The sequence below is a fragment of the Montipora foliosa genome, chromosome 5 (genome assembly GCF_036669935.1).
Source record: "Montipora foliosa isolate CH-2021 chromosome 5, ASM3666993v2, whole genome shotgun sequence".
NCBI lineage: Eukaryota > Metazoa > Cnidaria > Anthozoa > Scleractinia > Acroporidae > Montipora > Montipora foliosa.
Window position 1 is genome coordinate 18183436 of NC_090873.1, and position 9678 is coordinate 18193113.

The 9678-nt window shown below is 37.5% G+C and overlaps 1 long non-coding RNA gene across 1 annotated transcript in view; it reads right to left on the minus strand.

The window, feature by feature from the left end:
• LOC138003006 (uncharacterized) overlaps positions 1-9071 on the minus strand; it is a 17695-nt gene extending 8624 nt beyond the window's left edge. The window contains exons 1-2 of the long non-coding RNA XR_011123396.1: positions 9016-9071; positions 6923-7004 (exon numbers count right to left, since the gene is read on the minus strand). This is a non-coding gene — a long non-coding RNA (uncharacterized lncRNA). The remainder of the gene's footprint in view (positions 1-6922; positions 7005-9015) is intronic.
• Between the last annotated feature and the right edge of the window lie 607 nt (positions 9072-9678).

Genomic DNA, 9678 nt, shown 5'->3' on the forward strand with positions numbered 1-9678 from the left:
TGATATTTGCAAATGGTGCCTCATCTGCATGATCCTGCCAGCATATAAAGATGTTAGTTCGAGTTTGTGGCCTTGGTAAATGTATTTCTAGCCTGAGATCACCAAAATGTTGAAATCAGGTTGGAGGGGACTGGAAAAGAGTGAGTTGCCATGGGAACAAATTCCTTTACAGTCGTAGGTGTGTTGCCCTCAGAACTATTAGCTCACCAAGTTTCAGTGGTCTCTGTTGCAAATTGACCGAGATAGCTCTATTTATATTCTTAAAAAAAAATTTCCTGCAAGGGCTTGTTGGAAGAAAAAAAATGCAGGCATCACAAATGAAAGAGAAAAAAATTCTTGCACTGCTGCAAGCAAGAAAAAAAAAATGTTGCAAAGCTATTTCATCATTCCTGGGGGGCTTTACGAAATCCCAGCAAAACTGCAACCATTCCGGATAATCTGCAAGCCAGCAAGCTACTCTGGTTAGCCTATTAAAATAACAAAGTGACATTGATTGGCCTAAATAACACTCTGGTTAGCCTACAGTTAGCTTAGTTAGCTTGCGGTTTGCCCTTATAATGGAATAAGGGATTTCTTGCTTGCTCAGTTCACATGGCACCAAGTCATAAAATAACAAAGTGACATTGATTGGCCTAAATAACACTCTGGTTAGCTTACAGTTAGCTTAGGTAGCTTGCGGTTTGCCCTTATAATGGGATCAGAGATTTCTGGCTTGCTGGCTCGCACTGTATCCAAACTCACAAGCAGTAATGGAGGTAAATTTTTCTATTTGAAGAATCAAGTCTTATTAGACATAGAGAAATAATTTGTTTGTTTTTAATCTTTTCAACTGAAGCATTTTCATGTAATGACTTTCTATTGAAATAATTATAAGGTTTTTGCAATACTAGAGCTATTTTTCAAATTACACCATGATCAACTAACTTTAATTCTGCTTTCACATTTGTTTTGGAGATTTCAGTCCACTTTTAAATTGTAACTAATGATTCTAGTAGTAATTACCATGCTATGAGCATTTCTGAACTGCTTTTTGCTATTTTTACCTTTTTTTTTTTTATACATACTTTATTGACTTTCCCCAAGGGGCTTTTCAAAGACAATGTTAACACAAATATATTCCTATTTACAATTAAAAGATAAAAGATAAAATTTTAAAAATTGTTAAAATATATAAGTATTAAATTACAGTTCTTTAAGTAATTTGGTCCTCAGGTGATTTTAAAAACAGTGACTGAATCACACAGTTTAAGATTGTAATCTAAAGAGTTCCATAAATTAACTATTCTATAATAAAAGGTTCTTTGGCCGCTAGCGGTTTTAAAAAGTGGAATGTTCAACAATTGAGAGTTTCTGGTGCTACGACCGCTCACCTCGGCTCTCTTTAAAAATTTTGAAGACAGATATTCAGGGGCGTGGCCCGTCATACATTTAAAGGCCATTATAGCGCTTCGGTAATATAACTGGTTTGCCACAGGTAGCCAATTGAGCTCTTTACGAATAGGCGTAATATGGTCATATTTACGCGCGCCGCTCACAATGCGGCAGGCGAACTTTTGCACAGCCTGCAGTTTGTTAATATTACACTTCGACGTGTTTGCCCATACATTGGAACAATAAAATAATTTACTAAAAACTAAAGAGTTGATAATCGTCAGGAGTGTACGTTTGTCAAAAACATGCTTGACGCGGTTTATTTGGCCGAGGCAGGACATGCAAGAAGAAGCCGTTTTAATTATGTGTTCATCGTAAGTTAAATTAGAATCCAAAATCACGCCCAGGTCTTTAGCAGTGTCTGAAGGCATGATGTCCTTTCCCATAAAGGGAAGGGAATGAAATTGCAATTTTGCACGCATTTGCCTGCTGCCAAATATCATTAACTTGGTTTTGCTAGGATTAAGTAACAAGAGGTTATTGGAGCACCATTCTCCTATTTTAAACAGATCGTCTTTCAAATCAGTAATTGCATCCAGGTTGTCTTTTAGTTGAAAGGAAGTAATGAGTTTCGTATCATCTACGTAACTCTGGGTGCTGCATTTCTGTGGTATCGAGGAAAGATCATTCGTATATATGCTAAATAGTACTGGCCCCAAAATACTCCCTTGAGGTACACCACTGGTCACAGGCAAAGGCTCAGACAGCGTTGAGTGGATTCGTACTACTTGTTTCCTGTTGCTTAGGTAACTGCGAAACCATTGGAGAGTATGACTGGAGGTTCCGACATCTTGCAATTTTAAAATTAATGTCTCATGATTAACACTATCAAAGGCTTTGGTCATATATAATAGTACAACAGCAGTTAACTTCTTTTTATCAATAGCATAAGAATTGTGTCGGTTGTTTCAATGACAGATGTTTCACACGAATACCATTTCTTTTTACCGCTTTGAGTCTTTGATAGGGTGTCATTTGATTGCAGATATGAAGTGAGTTGATTATGTACAACCCTTTCGCAAACCTTAGATAAAACTGGTAGGAGTGATATGGGCCTATTGTTGTTTGCCTGTTCGTGGTCGCCGTCTTTTGGAATTGGTGTAACCTCAGCTGTTTTCCATTTTGATGGAAAAACACATGTTAGAAAGGATGCATTAACAATAGACGTGATTGTGTGAACAATTGGATTAAGACAATCTTTGATGACGCGAATCGGAATTTTGTCTATCCCAGGGGCCTTATTAGAAGGCATCATTGTTATACGTTCTATTTGTTTATAATCAATGGTACTCAGTGTGAACTGGTCTGAAAGGGCGTATTGTCTCGGTGTAAAATAATTCTGGTTAAGTGTTAGATTGCATTCATTAGCTAGGGATGTGATTTTGTCGACAGTACTCTGACCAACAGATACGAAGAACTGATTAAATTCGTCTGCAACAGTTTTGTCGTTCTTACTGAATATTCGCTGGGATGTAGATTTATTAGGGATGCAATGGCGGATTGCTTTCCAGATATTATTGATGTTGTTTGGATTCCTCAGGATCTGTTCGGCAACAAATTCCTGTTCAGCAATTCTGATTTCCCGTTTCACTTCCTGTCTAAAATACCTGTAGGCAGTCCAGGATAGCGGATCATTTGTTTTCTTTGCTTTCTTACGCCAGTCATCCCTTTTTAAATTAAGAAGCTAAACATTTTCAAATCTACCTTTGGAGCATCACTTTATAACATGAGAATATTGTTATTAGGTAATATTAAATGATTCTAAAGAATGACATTCCGAAAACATGTCTCTATGCAAGAATGATTTTGTATAGCTTTGATTTTAAGGTTTTGCAGCTCCATATATTAGAACTATTACTGCAATAACCACAATGTAAATGTAAATACACTCTGTAAATGTAAACACGACACTTTTTTGAGGAAAAAAATCCTGCAGAGAAATGAGGAGAGAAAAAAATATATCCTGCAGAGCATTTAGGAGGGAAAAAAAAAGTGTCCCAATTAAGTCTAAGCATTTGCTACCTATTTTCAAAAATAAGGTAAGGCTAAAGGTTAGCGTTATTTTTAGCTTTGGGTAAATGCAGCAGTTAATCTTCACTTAAAGAGCAGCCTTTGGGGGACACTTTGTGACATAAATTGTTTGTATTCTGAGACACAAGTGATGTTGAAGTTGGCTAGAAGAGCAAGGGGACACTTCATGACGCTTATTGAAATCCACGTGCGTCTAATTGGGACGCACCTGGACATATCTCAGTTTGCTAGGAAAAAAAAAAATTGCTGACCAGAAATCACCCACCCACCCTCCCCTCTCAAGAGTTAAATGGTCGGCCCCTAAACCAGAGTGGCACAATTCATACAACCAAGAAAATGGCGCCTGCATATCTTATTGTGTTTAACTGACGCAAGTTTGACTCGTAAAAGCCATATAGGTTCACCTATGCACAGTCTTGGGAAGTGTGGGGTCTGTTCAGAATCTGGGGACATTTTTGAGTCCCTCGTAAAATGTCCTCGCAATTGAGTGATTTTTACTATTGGGGAAACGTGTTATTCGTGATTTCCTTTTACTTAAGTTTGGAAAGTCTTGGATTTTTCTTTATAGTTATGTCGTGAAGATCGTAAATTAACTTGTAGTTTAAATTAGCATGCGAAGATGAAATCAATCAGTTCAATACAATAAGATATCCAGGGACAACATGACAATAGATTTTACGAGAATTGACATTTTCAATGTCTACGGATACCCACCATTGAAAAGTTTTTTCAGATCATAACACTGGGCAAGAAAAAGGGTGGCAAATGCGATGAAAAAGTAAGAAAAATGGACATTTTGACATCAGAGGGAAAAAGGCATAGCTGAAGTAAAGGGCACCGTTTATGAATCAAAACAAAAAGATCAAATACTTTGACGGTAGCGAAATTCATGACGTTCTCGTTGCCGTCCGTGTTCCTTCTAAATTCGAAGCTTTTCAAGGTTAGGTTAGCAATACCAGTTCTTTTAGTAGTTTTTTTTAAAGTTCCATCCAGCTTCCATCAATACTTTCTTTGGCGGTCAATACTGTAGACTGGGGTGATGAGCGGCAATAAAAGCAAAGAGACGCCAGTGCTCGGTAAGAAACAGCTCCTCGTGGCAAACACATAAAGAGGGAACACAACCTCGGCTATGTCTGGAAAGAGATCAAGCAAACGTGCGATGTCCTCTTTGCTTAGTGATATTCCCTCCACGCACATCGCGAAAATCTCGTGCTTTGAATGGCACAAATGATGGACTCAACACCCACCTTACAAAAAGCTAGTCTAAGAAAACGCAAGGACGAAAAAGAGGCATTGCTAATTCCTGTGTAAGTCAAATTTTCACAGCCGCCTATGTTTAATATTCCTAACGAGGGTATGCTTCCGGTAACAAAAACTAGTTGGCTGTCATCCAACATTGTTTGGCTCAAGTTGAGCTCCGCAATGTTAACAGCTCGAATAACTGGATATTTAGAAAGTTCACCTTTCATTTTTGCCACGTTAAGAACTGTCAGTCCAGCACAGTTTCCCACTATTTTGCAAAATGTTGCCCAGGTTGTTTTGCGCCACTTAAATCAATAGAGCGGAATAGACTAGGCCTCCATTGGACTGCTATGAGAAAGTTATCCACTGTCTCCTTTGATGTGTTCTGTGCTTTTACAACGGAGAATTCATGATTTCTTGCGTACTTAATCAGAGTTTTGTAGTAAGAAATTTGCAGCCAAGCCTTGCACACTAGAGAAGCGGTTCTTCGAACAAATTTGTAGGGTAAATATGAGAAAACGTGAAGTATGATGCTTCGAGGCAAGGTATCCATTTATCTTCAGACAAGTAGCTACGAAATTCATTTACATATAAGACCATTTAAGTGACAGTCTTATCACGTAGATTTAAAGAGTTGCTAATGCTGTCAGATTCTCAGGTCCCACCAAGAAAAGTATCTGTTTGAATTTTTGGTCTAAAGATCTAAAAAAGCAACTGTGATTACAAGTGAGACAGCAAATTATCAATGGAACTTTCTTTCTGAAACGACTTATCAAAGCACTGCAATACCATTCAAGGAACCCTTATCACACTTCAAAAAGGGAATGGAGCTCAGTATCTTGAGACGACAACTTGATCTTTTGATATTCTAAAACAACAACATTTGTACTTACCTTAATGGATTTTTGGATTCTTAAATAAAGCAACACGTTTTTCACGTCCTGATAATCGGGCCAGTTTCTCGTTCCCCACCAAGAAAAGAACCTTTTTACATGATGTTTGGTCTCAAGATAAAAATAACCAACTGCGAGGAACAAACTAAAAGGCACATTATCAAAGAAAGCTTTGTTCTCCAACGACCTATTGAAGCACAGTTGTTTCAAACCGAGAATAGCATTTTTCTCAGCACTACAATGCTGCGGCTAATTCACAATAATACAATGACTGCATAGACTTTTCAAATAGGAGGGAAAAGTACGTATCTTAATACAGCATTTTCAGAAGTCAAACAAAAACTAGTGACAATAGGTAATAAAATACTTTTTTCTTTCTTTTAACCTTAACTGACCCTTTTAAAATTAGTTTGCTGAATAGTAGGCATCTTCTTTAAGTTCGTTTATGCTACCGTTTTTCTCTTATTTAAGTCGTTTTCTTTCAAAGACAGCCGTGCAGCAATAAATATTGTTAACCGCTTAGCACAACAACCCCCGCACTCACTGATAGTGCGAGAAATCTAAACGTCCAAACACTGACTTTTCATAAGGGTTTGTAATGACATTATATCGAGTTTGCTAGCTTATCCTTTACGCAGTCATATGGATCAAGTTGAAAAAAAGGTACAATATGGCCATACTTTGTCTAGAACATTACTTTGGCATGACGTTTTCGCAAGTTGAATCTATTAGCTTCAGGCTAAGAGGAGTGTAACTGAGACCACATAAATCACGACTCTATTTGCAGTAAGTTAATGGGTACACACATCATATCGCTTTTTCAAAAGATTCCCGAAAAACTCTTTCCCGCTTAATTACTTTTTGGCAGATGTTTGTCAGATACTCCCATTTTCACTATTGTAGGACGCCACAAGACAATATTTCGCGCGCATTTTTTTGTCATGATTTTGGCGGGAAGTAGGTCGGATATTGTCTAATGACTCTGCCGAGAGAGAACATTATTTTTGAAAAAAAAAAAAAAAGAAAAAAAATGCGCAATGAGAATTTGTCAAAAGTGTTAAATCTAGACAGCTCAGAATTTTTTTGCCTAATTGTCTCCTTGCGTCCGTCCTATATAGAGGTAGAGGATATTTTTGGTTTGGTCCAATTTTCACTTTAAAGCCAAAACCTTTAGTAGAACCCATTTACTGAAAACTAACATTAAGAAAATTGCCTGGGATGACAATTGCATTTCGTATTACCACGTTGTTGTGCACATCTGAATAAACATTCCGATAACAGTTTAAAATGACCCTACGGTCGCAGATAACTTAGTGGGGACTCACATCATATCAGTATGCCAAAAGGTTCACATCAGTCCGGGAGAGGGTCTATATTTTTACCACGGCAGGGTAGCCTTTCAGTTACCTGTGGAGAAACAGAATCGATAAATGAAAATTAACACTAAAAACCAAAGTACTAATAAAGCTGCCACCAATATCATGGGGTTTACGTTTTTAAATATTCAAAGAACTACTGCCACAAGCCCACTATATTAGATTTCAACTACATCTTACAAAGCCGTTTTTAAGAGTCAAATGACACCTTCCAACATGCAATGAATGTCCTCTTCTTTCTTTACTTTTCACGGACCCCTCTTTTCTGTAGGGGATAGTGTTTGCAGGCAAAAATCATTGGCACCCATATCATTTTCTTGGTCGTCAGCTGATGAGAACCTTTAACTTCATGTTATTTGAGAAGTATACGTTTCAGAAGAACAACGACCAATTCGGCTAACGCAATGTTTGTACCAAATCAAATCTCTTGGGGTTAAGATTCGTTGTGTAGTGATTGCATTTGACATGAGGTACCTTGACTTTTACTTCAACTTGACTTTTACTTCAATCGGATCCCCCCCCTTAAAACTGGGCATTAAGTTCGGCATCTTAGGCGGCTTGTCTACACGATAAAACGATCTTCTTCCCTTTGTTTTATCTATCATGTGCTAACTATTTTTAATTTGTATGTCAGTAAATTCAGTCGTAACCGTTCCATCGAAAAGAATTCTAGTTCCCAAAAAAAAAAACAGGCAGCTAATAATAATTGTCTAGCAAAAATGAGAACGGCGCCGAGAGAATTCTGTCTACGCCGAGACAATTCTGTTTACGCCGAGCTGCAGCAATGACCCTTTGCAGACCTTTGCATCCGGCATGAGGTATTAGCACAAAAAAACGGTGCTTTCAAACAGTCATGAAAATACTTGCTACTACATTTCATCCACATGATCTTATGGATTTTCATACGGTTTTGAACATTTTCCCCTGAATGTTTAATTCAGAGGAAAATGTTCAAAACCGTTGAGCAGATACAACGCCATTTCAATGATGAGTTTTGCGCCATTTAACCATTTTAATTTATACGGCATGCATCAGTGCATGCAGATAAAGAATTCAGATAGCAAGTATTTCTTTCGATCGCTTCATAGGGAAAAATCTTTCTCTTTTTAGTTTTACAAGGGTCATTTGATTGTACTGATTGAATCCTAAGTTCTCCACGCTACACAATAAGTCTAATAAGTTTGTCTTTACATGCTATGCTAAGTATTCACACTAAATCATGCGAAAGGCATATCTCTCTCTGCGTTAGAGATATACAGAGAATATATGAGTAAAATGAAAAGAACCATAGAAAGCGAAAACAGAGATGAACAACAACATACCTTTCAGCGAATGATTCAACATCACCGCATGATATCGTGTTTTGTATATGAGGTGCCCGTAAAAGGTCGTAAAATGGTTCAATGCTTAAAATTAGGAGTGTTTAATGACTCCATAATCAATTGGAGATAAGTAATGGGGGACATACAGTGCTTGCGGCATTTTCCGTCGCATTCTTTGTTTTTATCGTTTGTTTCATTTACTACAAGAAAAAGAAAAACCTCGCGCGAGTTTCCCTCGTCTCGCGGGAAGCAGTTTTGCTGTCATTGACTTCGCGGAGAGAGATAGAGTAGTCCGCCGTGTTTTTGAAAGCAAAAGATGCATGTAACTAAATAAACTAAAGAGCAATGAGATTTTTTGTACTAGACTTCTGTTGAATCTGGAAGGTTGACATTCGGCTTTATCTTTCCGTCGCCTTCGTTTAAGAACGGATGTTTCGTTTGGTCGTGGCCTCTAAGTAATGACTTACAAAACAACGAGATTTGACTTACGTGTAAGACTTACAAAACATCTCATTTTTCTAAAATTGGCCATAAAAAATTAAGGTTTCCTCATTACCAGTTTACTTTACCAAAATAAAAATAAACGATCAGCAGTCAGAGAGTACAGGGAGAGGAAAAATGGCGCCATTAGCTCCCTTGTATTGCACTTTTTCCTGTCTAAGTTTTGCATGGGGTGACTTGAATCATATGTATCACCTACAGACATTCTACCTTTCTTACCTGTTATTTCAATCCTCTCCAAAGTGTTGAAACTGCAGGCACCTCAAGAAATAAGCCTGTAGAATAAAGATTATTGGAAAATCTCATCTCTTAACCCGCTGAAATGTTTCATTAGTCTAGATTATCGTGGTTATTATTTTTTTTTTTCCAATGCCTTTTATATTAATACAGAAATGTTATTATCGTGTGTTGGGTTGCTTTTTTCTTAATTGCCGGAAAAAAAAAAATGTATAAGGGTTTTGTTTTTGTTTTTTTTTTGTTTGTGTAAACATAGTTCATATAGATGAACTGCTTATGAAACCCGGAGAGAGAACAGTACTGTCGCACTTCATGTTAACTTGACCGTGACGTACCATGCACAATCTGTTGTCCTCGGTTCTCAACTGAATTTTGAATAAATTAATCGAAACTATTGATGATTGGCTTTCTTTTAGAAAAATCGCGCGTGGTTTGTGCATGGTTAGGGCCAAAACAGAGAACAAAGTTGAACAAATTTGTTCACTGGTATGCTAAGTGACCTTTCTAGACAAGGGCATAAGCTTTCCTCAAGCTATCCTATCCCTTTAAAATTTACTTACTTTCAACTGTCGTTCCCCTGCTTTGGTATAGGATCTGTGTATGTTGCTGCAGGAACGTTAAACATTGTGCCAACAGATATTCAAC